This window comes from Fukomys damarensis, unplaced genomic scaffold (genome assembly GCF_012274545.1).
Source record: "Fukomys damarensis isolate Sample0158 unplaced genomic scaffold, DMR_v1.0_HiC HiC_scaffold_27, whole genome shotgun sequence".
NCBI classification, from domain to species: Eukaryota; Metazoa; Chordata; class Mammalia; order Rodentia; family Bathyergidae; genus Fukomys; species Fukomys damarensis.
Genome location: NW_022900939.1, coordinates 4,702,343 through 4,715,584, shown reverse-complemented (window position 1 = coordinate 4,715,584; position 13,242 = coordinate 4,702,343). Strand labels below are relative to the sequence as shown.

Below are 13,242 nucleotides of genomic sequence, written 5' to 3'. Positions count from 1 at the left end.
CACTGATGCTTTCACACTTTTCCCCTTATCTTTTTTTCTTCTGAGAAATATTTTGGTATCATTCTAAAAAACAAATTAAACCTTGTCCCCCCCACTTTGAAGTCTCTCTTTACTTAACAAATATGAATTTGGACATTTTTATACCCAGGTACTTACAAATACATATTATAATTTGGAGTTATAAATTACTTGTTAAAAAGTCCAAGATGTAACAAATCTCTGCTAAGGAAAGCTTTTGTGGAAAAAGAATTTTTTTGTCCTTTTTAAGTACTATATCAGTGTAGCATTTCTGCATACCCCAATTTTAGATGCTTTTGTAAAGAAAAAGCCCTTTATTTTTCATATGTTATTCTGTTTATAATGATTTTCAGCAAAAAAGTTTGGAGTAATTTCTTTCAAGTCAAGATTGCTGCAGTTAGATTCTAGATGTGGTGCTTCTCCAGCATTTGACAAACACTAATTCACTGAAATAATAAGGTTTAGCATGCCCCACTGCACAATATATAATAATTCCATGTTTCATCAGAAGATGGACATAAATCTTTTAGGACAATGAAATAAGTGCTGGCCGTTATCACCAGAAAGCTTGCATTCCTGTAATATTTTCACATAATAAACACTACAGATTTCTTAATAGTGTTCCTTTACATTTAACCAATCTCTTTTATTCGGTTTTATTTACCAACTCATAAAGACCTAAAAAATAGTCCTGCAGTTGCAGTTTAGGATTAGGTGATATATTGGAGTAGACTGAAGTTATAGGAACGTGATATACCTCACTGTTGACGACCGTTTGGAAGATGAAGATTCCGTACTGCAGAGAAATATGTACCCATCTGTGAGTCTTTTTGTGCATGTTATTGTAAATCGGTGGTTATTACTATATGTCAATATATGTTTAACACAATTCCTGTCATTTCTTTTATACTTTTGCGGCTTTCTTTATCCACTATAAAGTTTAATATGTAATAAACTCTGGATTTTGAAACTTGTAAGGTTACCATGTACTCAGCGTATGAGATAACTTATGACTCTCACCGTATAGAGCTTTGAATCTGAAATGCAGTGAATTTGCCAATTTGAGAATCAGTGAGCAATTCCAGCTGTGACGGGTGTTCCTGTGAGCCACACGGAGACCAGAACTTTCTGGGCGTGACAAGGAGCTTCAGCCATTGGCTTCTTTTTCATTCTCCTGAATTCTTCTGGTTGATAGTGTGCTTTCAAGATAAATCCATGATTATCATGTTTGCCTCATATAAGACTGTTGCAAGGGAAAGAACTGACCATGAACTTATGGTACGTGCCAGTGCACAAGCTCAGATCGAGAAAAGTGGAGCTGAGGAGCCAGCTGACCCGTCTTCATCCAGCGCCATGGACATGGCCAGCCACCGCCCCGGATCCGACCCCCGATCTTTCCCTTCCCCTCCCCAGCCGCCTCAGGTCTTCGGAGAGCACCTGTTGGAGTCTGACCTCTTCCCAACTCCACTTCCCCGAGCCCCTGCTAGCTTTGGCACCCTCTTTCCTGCCGGTACCCAGCTGGGTTACACTGGGCTCTCAGAGATGTGCACGGAAAAGGACAGATTCTCTGTCAGCCTGGATGTGAAGCCCCTCGCCCCAGGGAAACTCCAGGTGAGGGTGCTGGGCGATGTGATCCCAGGGCACGGCAGGCAGGAGGAGCGCCTGGCTGAGCACGGCTTCATCTCCTGGGGTTCGCAGGAAAAGCCCATCCCAGCTGGCGTGGGTCCTCTCGCCCTTACTTACTTCTTCCCTGCCCTCAGATGGCGTCCAGGCTGTGAGGGCCCGAGGACGCAGGTCTCCGGCCCTAAGGCCACCATTCTCATCCTCCGTGAAGAGAAGCCTGCTGTCGCCACAGCCCCAGAGAAGTAGACGCCCTTTCTCTAATGGCGTTTTTTAAAACAAAGTTTCCTCACCAATGAATGAAAATGTTGTGACTAGCGCTGAAGTTTATCAATGCTAATGGCAGGCCCAGATTATTAAGCTAGTGCATATTATTCAGCAACAACAACAACAAAAGAAGACAAATAAAAACCTCCTGATTTTAAATATATTTTATCTCTACATTTACGTCAGATTAAAATTTCTGTTTGATAGCTTATGTTTACTTCTTAATGTAGTTTCACATTCTAAGTAAGCTACTTTATTTAAACTAGTATAAAATTTGTTATACTGATTATTTTACTACAAATGTGATTATGAAAATATCTACTATTGGAAATTTATTATAAATTACTTTATGTAAAAAATTTCATCATTGTAGGTATCTAAAGTGCAACATCTTTAAGAATTAAGATTTATCAAAGTTTGAATACTTTAAGACTTAATTATTTTCAAATCAGAGACTAAATTATGTCTATTATTGCATCAATATTGCCAAAAATCATATTTTATTTGCCTTAAATATCTGTCTTTTCCAGAATCTATATTTGTAGATATTCCTGGTTCTCTTTCATTGTGAGTAGGATTAAGAATTTAATAAATCTTTACTGTTTGATATGTTGTAGGGCTCTTCTTTCAACACATAAAGGTTTTAGTACTTTCATATATTTATGGGCCTTTTCCACTCTCCAGGTATTTTTATAAGGCATTGTTTTATCTTATACTTCTTTATTTGTAATTTCATTTATTAGAAAATATGTTCTACCAGTGTTTCCTGGGAAACCCATCAATAGTATGAATGTATGACTTTGTACACAACGTTTAAGTTAAAATTATTTACTTTTAATTACATTAACTCTAAATTACTTTCTGTATTACATGAGGCAGAAAACATTTATATTATGTTATTATAGAAATATAGCTTAAACTGGGGCCAGGGATTTAGCTCAGTGGTGCCACCATCTGCCTGGCGAATCCAAGGTCCTGAGTTCAATTCCCAGTAACAAATAATAATGATGATAATAATAATGATAATAATAATAATAATAAATAATAATAATAATGTAATCTACTGAGCCATAGGAGTCATTTTGATTAAACTGAGTGGTTCATACACATTGGGTAACCACACAACCTAGAGCAAGGCCTGGGTATATGGGGACCTTGGGCCACTGTTGAGGACCTGCGCACAGATTATGCAGCTGATCTCTTTTTCTGTCACCTTCACTCTCACTATAGAGGACGTTGAAGTGTTAGCAGTGCCCCCACAAGGAGGAATACTGCCTGTGTGTGTTGTGTTTTCGTACTTATATTAGAATTAAAACGTACTTTTGCAGCTTTAGGCTGTTACTTTGTTTGATCATTTTCTCCCATGGCCATGGCTATTTTATATGGTTTCTTAATTCATGTGTAGGGCTGTGTCCTGCAGCTTTGCTGTCTCAGTAGCTCAGTGGGATCTTAAACTAAGCCACAAGGAGTTACGGGAACAAAGTTTAAAAGGAAAAGCAAATTATTTTGTTTGTAAGAAAGGAGGCTACAAGGGAGCACAGAGAAAGCTACCCTGTGAGGTGTAGCTTGGGGGCTTCAGAAAGGCTAACACCTGTGAACTTTGTCTTCAGCTTTCTTTAATCAAAATGATTCTCTCCCAGGTCCATACCCGGAACTTGTCACAACCTGGCTGGTTCTCTGGACTGGCACAGAGGGGTCCCAGGCCCTGAACCCTACCCTGAGGTCCCACTGTCTACATGCACTTTGCCAGGTGGGCCAGCTTGTCCTTATCAGAGCCTCGTCTCTGGAATTTATAGGTTGGTTAGGAGGAACTTTACATACAAGGTCTACTTACTGATTAAATATTGAGGGCAGTAATATTTTGACCCTAGAGTGAGAAAAAAATATACAGATATATACTAATGAGAGCTATGTAGTCCCGTCTCCCTCTCAACTCCATTGTATTTTACTGGAGAGGTGGGCAGGAGGCGAACCTGGCTATGGCTCCAGCCTCAGTGCTGTTTTCTCAGCTCTCCCTTGCCTTGTTAAGTGTTCTCCGCACTAAAGCTTTAACACTTTCTACTAAGGAGGAGCCACAGAACCTGAAGAAGCCTTTCCCTGCCTGTAGACGCCTACATAACATTTGTCAGATACATACATCTGCTAGTTTGTTGATTTGGTTCAACTTCCTGGTACTTCTTTCTCAGTTTCCACGTATGTATCTTTTTCTTCCCTTTTTTATTCCTCTCAAATATCCCCTATCTCCCTTTTTCCTACACATAAATATTCTCATGAAATCTTATCTTTCTTCTTTTCCACCTTTTCCAGTCTCCTTTTCTGTTCCTCTGTAGTGAATTCTTCAAAGTCGTTTTAAATTACGTGTTGATGTATGGTTTGTTCCTCAGATATTGACATCATTGGTGGCCATTGCACCCTGAAATAAAGTACTAAGAGTTCAGACTCATGCCACAGTTGAGAAACAAGGGCTGGACTGCTTCCCTGCAGAAACATCGCATCCTAAGGCACATCACAACAACAAAGGGGCTTACTGGAAAGATCTCCACACAACAGGTCTTCCACCCTTCGTTCCAGTGATCTTAAAGCTTCAACTCACACACACACACACACACACACACACACACACACACACTCACTCAAAAAATCATCAGAACACAAACAGTATGTTTCACAAACTTATAATCCCCTCCTAAAAATTGATTCCACTAATATTGAAGTGGAGAAAATTTCAAAGAATTTTACAAAGTGACAGTGAAAATGAACAGTGATAGCAAGGATAGTGCAAATAAGGAGCTGAATGAATGAAATACTTAAACATCTAAGGAGATCATGGAAGATACAATAGAGAACTGAATGAATCAAAGAGGAAATCATGGTAAGATATATGATAGACTGCATTACTGAAAATAGAAATTCTAGAAAAAGAACTAAGTCGTAGAAGACAGTGCTTAAATAGTCCAATGAAAAACTCAGCTGAAAGTCTCAACAAGAGCTAAGATGAATAAAAAGAAAGCATATCAGAATTAGATGAAAGAGTTGATGTGTTACAATGATGGCCCAGTAAGAGAAAAAAGAAAGAGAAGTAATGAGAGGATTATTTGAGAACCATTTGAAAATCTAAAAGAATAAAATGAAGACTCTAGTAGGATGATAAGAGTACAGGCCAATGGGATAAAAAACATTATACCTTCATGTTTTACAAATCTCTAGAGCTCAATTTAATTTACAGACAAAAAGCAAAAAGACAAAAACTAAGGCAGTAGTTCCTGGTTTTGATTCTGAAAGAAAGAATATATTGAAGTAGAATTAAGTTATAGGAAAGTGATGTAACTCAGAGTTGAAGACAATCTGAAAATAATCATTACTAAGGTAGAGAGACTGCATGCACTGTTAAAAGTTTGTGCATGTTTTCTAGATCACGATTACGAATATATACCTATATAGTTAATGTCATTGCTTGTATTATCTGTTCTGCTTTTTTACTGATATGAAATTTTAATATATAATCATCTCTGCCTAATCAAAACCTTTAAGATTAACATGTGCACCATACATGAGCGAAATTGCCTCTCTCACTGCATGGTGCAGGAACCCGAAATGGTGTGAGTTTAACTGGTGAGCAGCAGTAGCTGTCACCTGTGCTCCCGTGAGCCCCGTGGAGAGCAAACCTTTCTGTGACCCGACAGAGGGTTCAGCCACAGCTTCTTTCTCCCGATGTCTTCAGCTTTGCAATGTGCTTTAAAAATAAACTAAAAGTTTTCTTGTTTGCCTCATATGTTGTACTTTTTACATAAAACTGTTGCAAAGGAAATAATTCAGAATGAATTTACAGCATGTGGCTCTCCATAAGCTTAGACCAAGAAGAGGGATAAAAATCTCTTTATTTAAAAAAAAAATATTTAACTTTATACGTATAATGTCAGTTTAAAATTTCTGTTTGATATTTTAAACTTATTTTGTAATATGCAGTCTCATTTTCCAAGTAAGTTATGTCATTTAACATTATGTAAAAAATTATTTTACTGACTGTTTTACTCCAAAATAGGTGAGCATAAAAATATCTACATTTTGAATTTTAAGTTGCTATCATGTAAAAATATTTTCAACACTTTTGGAACCTAAAGTGCAATGAGTCTATTTTCAGGATTAAGATTCATCAGTGTTTAATAACTTCTAACTATTAATAAATTTACCCAAATATTTAAAAAAATACTATATTTCTCAAATTTTCAAATGAATGATTAAATTGTGCTTTTTCTCATATCAGTATTACTTTAAACCATTAATTCATTTCCTTTTATATTTGTATTTTCTAAAACCTATTTATTGTATTTATTCCTGACTTTCTATCATCAATATTTTAATAAATATTTTAATTCAATATATTGTTTGGGCTCTTCTCTCATTAAATAAACATCTTAGTAATTTCATATATTCATGGGTTCTTTCCCCTCTCCAATTGTTTTTAAAGGTATAGTTTTGTCTTATTTCTATGAATTTTTGTGATTTAGAAAAATAGAGTGTATCAGTTTTTGTTGTATCAGTTCTTTTTAATAGAATGTGTGACTTCGTAGACAAGGTTTAAATTAAAGTAATTCTTTAATTTTAATTAAATTAAAGCCCACTCACTTTATGACAAGGGGGAAAGCATTTATACTGTTATCACATGACCATAATTGATCTAGTGGGCTATTGATCTGTTGGAGGCTTTCAGAGTAACCAGGGCACCTCGCAGACTCTGGGCATCCAAGCAACTGGGAGCCAGGCCTGGGAATTGAGGCGCTGGGGCCATGGTCGTGACCCACGCACAGACTATGCAGACACTGTGGTTCCCCTCACCCTGGATCCAAAGAGCAGAGAGGATGAGGGCAGCTGTGGTCCAGGCTCCCCGAGGGAAATCCTGGCAGAGGACAGAGGTGACCCTGCAGGGCGGAGCTCAGCTCCAGACTGCAGGAAATGGCCTCTGCCACCTGGACAGAGGCTCAGCAGGTGACACAGGGAAAGACAACATGATTTCTTTGTTGCTCCTCCTATTAGGCCTCGTGCCCCGGTGGAAATCTGCAGGAAACACTGGTCTCCAGTCCAGATGCCCCCACAAGGAGGCAGAATCACCGTGTGTGTGTGTGTGTGTGTGTGTGTGTGTGTGTGTGTGTAATTGTATAAGAAATAAAGATAATACTTTCGCTGCTATAAGGTGTTACCTTGTTGTGTTAGGTTCTCTCGTAGCTAGGTTTATTTCATGTGGTTTTCCATCATTCTATCAGATACACATATCTGGTAGCTTAGTAACTGGGTTCACTCTCTGTAACTTTTCTCACTTTCCAGTTATATTTCCTTCTCATTTTTACTCCATCTCTTCTCATTCTCTCATGCAGGGATACAGGGAAAGACTGCAGAAGGGCTACATGAGGCTTTATTAGAGAAATTGGTAGGGAAAGTTTCTCAGAGTGGCTTTGCTCTCTGTAGTTCGATTCCCTGGCTGGTCCTGAGGTGAAATGGCAGAGCTTTACTAGAGGAATCTCTTAGAGGGATTGAAAGGACTCAGTAGAGAAGGAGAGAGAGAGCAGAACTAGAAAGGCACCAGAGAGCGCAAGGAGAAGAAGAATTTACAGCTAAGATTGGAATCCTCTCTAAGGAAGAGACTGATGAGAGAAGGTGCTGACAGGCACAGGAGGAAAGAGGAGCAGGCGAGCCGCCACTTTCAGTGAAATGCAGAGGGGACATGGGTGGGGCAGCTACCTAAGGTAAGAGAAAGCAGTCATTTAGTTAATAAAATACTAACATATATATTCCCTGTGGGGTCACCATGTTACCTCACCAGGTACACACATCCCCTCACGAACCCTAAGAGCTCCCTGAAACCCCACACGTTTTTATACATCAAAAGGGGCAGGAAGAAAGCAAACAAAGCCTCCCAACAGCAGGTAGGCAAGGGTTAGGGTTAGGATCCTGGGATGTGAGATCCAGGCAAAGCCAGTCTAGGAAACAAACTGTGATCTGTCCAGGTAGGAGGGAGGGTCCCTAACCCCAATTAAACAGGCCGGGGACAAAGGCGTGCACCTGTCCATGTTTTTCCAGACTCTGCGTCCTCTAAAGGGCTGCTTATTTCTGTCTGCTTTTTCTTTCTTATTTCTCACCAAAAAAAAAAAACAAAACAAAAAAACAAAAAAACAAAACACATTCCTCTCTTAAACATCTTCCCACTAATTCCTCACTAGTACTGAGTTTTAGCTCAGGCTGGCTGCTCACCCTGGATGCCATGCTCTTGCAACAGAATTAGGCTTTTAATTACAAAGTTTTTCCTGATGAAAATTTCATCATTCCATCCATGATAATATCAGTCATAAAAGAAATATGTTCCTGGAAATTTCATCTAGAATCACTTAGTCAACAACAACAGCAAAAAGTCACAACACAACAAAACAAAGCCAAACACAATGCTGACAGACCACTCTTGGGTGTAATCATTATCATTTGCAAATTTAAATAATTATGTGACATATTAAAAGTAGGTAAATAAAGTTTAGTGACAACTTAGAGTATCAGGAAGGAGTGTGTTTCTCCTCTCCTGTGAAACTTCGTATTGAAGAGGGGAAATCCTTAATTTTCCCTTAGAACATCAGTCCTTGGCCCCATGCCCAGTGTTCATCCTGGGATTTGGGCCCAGAGGACAACCACGTGCTTCAGGTACCTGAGTGCTCTTTGATGGGCCCTGTAGGGACCCGGCAGGGAGCAGGTTGCAGGGTGTTCTGTTTAAATCTACCCTTGCTGGCTGGGACTCTTCTCAGACAAGACTTCCTGCCAAGTGTCCGTTTGATCAAGACCTGAAGAAATCTGTTAGGGTGACTAAATTTACCTCAGAATTAATAAAGAGGAATGCACAAACATATAACAGTGGTTATAAAAATATAAAAGTAATTTAGATCATGGAAAGCAATTATCACTAAAAGTCACAGGTTCTTACATTGTTATATTTTCTTTCAGAAAGAAATATGGAATTTTCAAATTTCTAGACAGACAGTATAAGAAAAAATTGTTTTTACCAACCTTGACTCACAGTAAGTACCATTCTTAAAATTGGAGTGTTTTAGCAATTGTGTAATAAAATAGGTATTTAAGACATTGAAAACTTATCAAAATAATATTAATATATTCAAAGAAGTAACAGAGAGATGACAGAATTGTGATCCGCACTGCAAAATGTAACTTTGAAGCTTAGTTTTTTGTTTTCTTTTTCTCTCTTAGAGAAAAGTGACTGCCTGAGACCAAGGGCATGAACAGCCTGCCATAGAAAGCTGGAGCAGCAGACCATGTTTAAAAATAACTTGGTGTTCAAAAGTTATTTTAGTCTCTCAGTTCAGCAATTCTATATAGTATGCAGTGTATAATCTAGAGGACCTCACCTACGTTTCCTGAAATGTGAAATTCCTTTGTAATTAATGCCGAAAATCACTGGGGACTGGAGAATGAAAAGTAAACTAATGATACTTTTCTCATACTTTACTACATATCTTACTCAAGTTTGCAAAAACCAGTTGTAAACAGGAAGAAAGAATTTTATCATTCACTCAGGAGGCAAAATATCTCGGTAGAATTCCAGTGATAAGAAGTAACTGCTCTGATTTCACAACAGTTCTTTCCTGTGCCTTTCTTGTGATCACAAAATGTGTGGAGCACAGGGACTGTGGCATAAAATCCATATGAAGATTAAATGTGTTAATACGGAAACATTTGCAGTGTACCGTATTCGAGCTATATCTATGGGATGCAACTTTTACTATGCCCCAGCAAATGTCAGTTCAGACCATACCCTTCTATAGCTCACATTTGAATTTTTTCCCCTTATTCAGCAAAGTTTTGGTCAGTTTCCAGGAAAGTAAATTAATTATAGTAAATTCTGAGCCACTCATACAGTCAAAACCTGTTTTAGTCACTCCAGCTAAGTGTGGAATTTTATTTCTGCACACTTCTAAACATTGAACCATGAGTAGCAGGAACTTCACCACTGCGACTGGCTTCTTCCTCATGGGGCTGACAGGCTCTACAGAGACACAGCTGGTCCTCTCCGTGCTCTTCTTCCTGATTTACCTGATCACAGTGCTGGGGAACTTGGGGATGATACTGATCATCCGCTTGGATCCCCAGCTGCACACCCCCATGTACTTCTTTCTCATTCACCTGTCATTTCTCGACCTCAGCTACTCAAGTGTCATCACCCCTAAAACCTTACAGAACTTACTGACTTCCACCAAGAGCATCTCCTTACAGGGCTGCTTCACCCAGACTTTCTTTTTTATCCTCCTTGGTGGCACTGAGTGCTATCTTCTCTCCTCCATGGCCTATGATCGCTATGTAGCTATCTGTAACCCCCTGCACTATCCAGTCATTATGTCCACAAGACTGTGCCATACTCTGCTCAATGGTTCCTATCTGATTTGTTTTACTGAATTGACAGTGATTGCAATTTGTTTATGCAGACTGGATTTCTGCAAGTCTAATGTCATCCAGCACTTTTTCTGTGACACATCCCCCATTTTAGCCCTGTCCTGCAGTGACACTTCTGAGGTTGAACTCATTATATTCATTTGTGCTGGATCCAATTTAGTGCTGTCCCTCATCACCATATCTGGATCCTATCTGTCCATCCTCTCCACCATCCTGAAAATTAATTCCACTGCAGGAAAGAAAAAAGCCTTCTCCACCTGTGCCTCCCACCTCCTGGGAGTCACCATCTTCTACAGCACTATGATCTTTACTTACGTAAACGCGAAGACGTCCTACTCCTTGGGCAGGGATCAGGTGGCTTCTGTGTTTTACACGATTGTGATCCCCATGCTGAACCCTCTCATTTACAGTCTCAGAAACAGAGAAGTGAAAAGTGCTGTTGTTAAAATCATGCAGAAGAGAGAGGGCTGCAGGTAGATAACATCACAATGGGCTAAGCATTTACACTTGTGCTTTCATTTTTTTTTAATGGGAAATTATTTCACCTGTTTTTGAACCAAAATCTGTGATTTTTTAGTGTTTTCCCCATGCTGAACCTTCTCATTTACAGTCTCAGAAACAGAGAAGTGAAAAGTGCTGTTGTTAAAATCATGCAGAAGAGAGAGGGCTGCAGGTAGATAACATCACAATGGGCTAAGCATTTACACTTGTGCTTTCATTTTTTTTTAATGGGAAATTATTTCACCTGTTTTTGAACCAAAATCTGTGATTTTTTAGTGTTTTTTTTCTCTCCAGCCGTCCTTTACTTAACAACATGATAGTGCCCATTTCAAGGCACAGATTTTTAGACCTTCATATTTCGTTGGGCAAGTATGAAATGTGAAATGTTTGTTAATCTGTGAGTAAATACAGGTGGCTTCAAGGCCAACTAATGTGCAGAAAAATAAAATATGTTTATCATATTGGAAATGATATACTATATTCATGCATGCTCTAATTATGGAAAATTTTATATTAGCTATACTGCTTATAATAGAGATTAATAGTGGCAATATTTTGAGGAATGACTTTATCATCAAGATTCTGGTATTTGGATTCTAGATCTGCCAGCTTCGTAGAGTACCACCTGCATTCATTCACTGAAATGCTGACAGTCAATATCAACAACTGCACAAGATATATAATCGCATGTCTGTCTGGTCAGAAGGTAAAAACTTGAGGGCAAAAACAGTGAACACTGATTAGTATCATCAGATGACTTGCATTATTACTAAGATATTTCATACTTAAGGCATTTTTGAATAACATGTCTTTAAGATTTATGAATTTTTGTTATTTTAATGCATAAACATACACTTCAAAATTAAAAAAATAAGCCAGAAATTCTGAAATTTGGATTCAGAATAAAGTTAAATATTGAATTAGACTGAATTTATAGTAAAGTAATATGTCCTAATGTTGAAGACAGCTTGAAAAATTGCAATTGTTAACGAAATAAAGATGTTGTAAGAATTATTGACATTCCTGTGTCTGTTGTTCTAGGTCAGTGGTTGTGAATATAAGTCCATATATTTAATGAAAATGTTGTAATTTCTTGTATATTTGTGGCTTTCTTTACTTAAAGTTTTATATCTAATAATCTTTCCAATTTTATCTTGCAAGATTGACAAGTTTTCAGTATATAACCAATATTGAGACTAAATGCAAGCACTGTGATAAGTTTATAAAATGTGGTTTTTTGTTACATTCACTTTTATGTATTTTCGTGAGTAAAATTTTATATTTTTGATTTTTGTTGGCAAACCTGACAGAATCTCTGACTTTGAAAGCAATATTTAAATTAAAGAAATTTCTAAATTTTAAGTAAATTAGTGTTTTATTTTCTTTATTGATATTTTCATTATTTATTAAATAAGATATAAAGCATTTATATCAAATAAGCATAATATCATCTCTTTTCCATAAGAAGCATTTAAACTATTTGCATTTTCCCAATCATTTATTTCTCATATCACCACATACCTAATATTGCTCTGAAATAATGTAAGATTTCAGGCCCTCTTTCACGGTGCCAGCCAACATGTTATGGAATCTAAGTACGATTTTTTTAAAGACCATAATACAGCACAGCAAAATATAAACACCTGGTTTGGCTTCCCAATAATTAATGACTAGACAGTAGCACTGTTATAATTCTTTAGTAAAACAGAAATTTTGAAATCTGTGCATTTTTCAATGTTTTGTACAGTTTTAAATAGATGCAGTGCTTTTTGCATTGGGGGCTAAGGCTTCAAAGACACAAATATAAACTTACATACAGAAAATGAACTTGTTAAAGGAAAGAAAAACTTATGAGATGGTGGATGATGATGGCAGTGCCGTTGTATTTGGAAACAGTTTTCCTGGTGTGAAGAAACCTTCAGGAACAGACTCGCTCAACAGAACACAATGTCCATGGCTAGCACCTGAACTTATAGGTGTTTCATCCTCACCCTGTTGCTCAGATTACTTTTGGGTTGGCTGTTTTTGGCAGGTGACTCAGTGCTTCAATTCGCCTATCTTTTGGATCTCTCATCGTCTTCCGCAATGTCAGAGGGAAGTCATCCAAAATTCAGTGTGAAGCGCAGGTGAAATTTGTTTTGCAATGGAAAAACCATTGCACAGATTGCATTCATATGAATGCTTTCCATAAAAGAGTTTATTAAGGAGGTAATTATTCATATTACTTGTTTCTTCTAAGGTACCTTTGGAGAACTTTGCTTTTTAATCATCAAATTCATCAGCAGAATATTTTTACAATATATTTTACTTTCTACTTTAGTTTTTGTGATATCTTTATTTTATTCTTGATATTCTTTGCTACTTTCAATACAGTAGAGTTCTTTGATTTAATCA

At 37.6% G+C, this 13,242-nt stretch overlaps 1 pseudogene; it reads left to right on the top strand.

The window, feature by feature from the left end:
* The first annotated feature begins 1,115 nt into the window (after window positions 1–1,115).
* Window positions 1,116–1,980, top strand: LOC104851283 (annotated as a pseudogene).
* Window positions 1,981–13,242: the final 11,262 nt, after the last annotated feature.